Raw genomic sequence first — 1,788 nt, 5'->3', positions numbered from 1 at the left:
CTATGGAAGTGTGATACTAATAATATTTTACAGCTTTAATTACCATGATTGTAGTGCCTAGAGGCGTATGCAAAAACATTTTGAGTGGGTGGAGGGGAGGCGGTGCTGTGAACATTTTTGTGGTTTTGCTGGGCAATGCGCAATGGAGTTTTCTCATGGGAACCTCAGCATGCCAGGGAGAAAATCTGCCTCTGCCTCCTCATCTGCCCCGCTGGGATACTGGGATCTTTGGGATCACACCCCAAAGACGAGGAGACAGCCCCAGTCACCACAGTTCTGGGGAAAAGCAGGGCTGACTGACTCTGCTCTGCAGAGGGGCTCTCGGGGCAGGTGCTGCCCGTTCCTCCAGGCTGTTTTCCCTCAGGCATCATCCCTTCCGTGCCGGCAGCTTCACCCGCGGGGTGATCTCGGATTGGGCAAGCGCTGCTTTGGGGCACGGCCCTGCCAGCAGGCTGGGGAGCAGCGTGCCCGGCCCAGGGCAGGGTGTGCAATGCAGACGGAGCTGCCGCCGGCCGCCCACCCGTGCGCGCTGTGCCCGCGTGGGCAGCGCCAGGGACACACAGAGCGCTCCTGTGTGACACCCACCAGCCCAGCAGGCCCAGCACCATCCAGGGTCACAGCTCACCGGGAAACTGGGAAATACCCCGTGCAGGAATGCAAGTTCTGAGAGTTGGGGTGTTGCAAAAGGAAAAGGCTATGGAAAAAAGGGCTCTTGTGTTTCCCCAGCTCCAGAATGCATCCTGCGTGCTTAGAACTTTTTAAAACTTTGTTTCTAGACAATTTATTAATTTTTAGACATGTTTGTGTGATTTGACAGAAGTGCTACAAAGCCTCAGCCTTCTATTGGAAGAACTGAAGGAGAAATTTGGTTTTGTTTGGAGCTGTTTACCAAGGTCATGACTCTGCCTCCTGCCTTGCCTGACCCTGCTCAGCCAAACAGCCAAAGTATGGATTAGAAGGGAAGGGAAAAGGAAAAGAAACCCTGTGTGAAAGGTATTCCCAGCTCTAGGCAGAGCCGGACATTGCCTACAAGACAAGCTTATTTTATTGTGGCTTTTCTCCCCCTCACTCGCTATTTTTTCCACACATGTATAATGCTTTTTTTCTATTGTTATCGGCACTAAATATGAGTTACTTAATTTATTACTTATTACTTAATTTTATCACTGAAACATTACTTACTTAAAAACTCATACTTTAACCAGTTCTCCATCAGTAAAACAGCTACACGCTCCCATTTCCTCCCATTTCTCTTCGCTCCAACTGACACTCGGTACCTTCGCACCGGTTTCTGCGCGTCGCACCCCAGGCCGGCCCTTTCTGCCCCCGGCCGCCCCGGGGGCGGTGTGCCCGCCCCGGCAGGGCGGCCCCGCGCGGTTCCCGGGCTGTTTTCCCAAGGCAGGGCCGTCGGGAGCCGCGCAATTCCCGCGGGGGCGGCACCGGCGGGGGGGTCGCGGCCCCGGCGCGCTCCGGCCGCGGGGGGGCGCTGCCGCTGCCGGTGCCGCCCCCGCCGGGCGCTGCGTCACGCGGCGGCCGCGCGTGGGCGGGCGGCGGAGCGCGCGCGGGCTCTCCCCATGTGACCGCGCGGGAGGGGGCGGCGAGCGGGGGGGCGGGGGCCGCTCCCTCCCTCCCTGCCTCCCTCCCTGCCTTCCCTTCCCTTCCCCTCCTTCCCTCCCCTCCCTTCACCTCCTTCCTTCCCTCCCTGCCGCCCGTTCGGCCCCCGCGCACGGCGAAGGCGCGGCCGCGACGAGGCGAGGTTCGGCGGGGCGGCCGCGCGCCCCCCCGGCG

The sequence above is a fragment of the Serinus canaria genome, chromosome 7 (genome assembly GCF_022539315.1).
Source record: "Serinus canaria isolate serCan28SL12 chromosome 7, serCan2020, whole genome shotgun sequence".
NCBI classification, from domain to species: Eukaryota; Metazoa; Chordata; class Aves; order Passeriformes; family Fringillidae; genus Serinus; species Serinus canaria.
Note: the sequence above shows the minus strand (reverse complement) of the source record.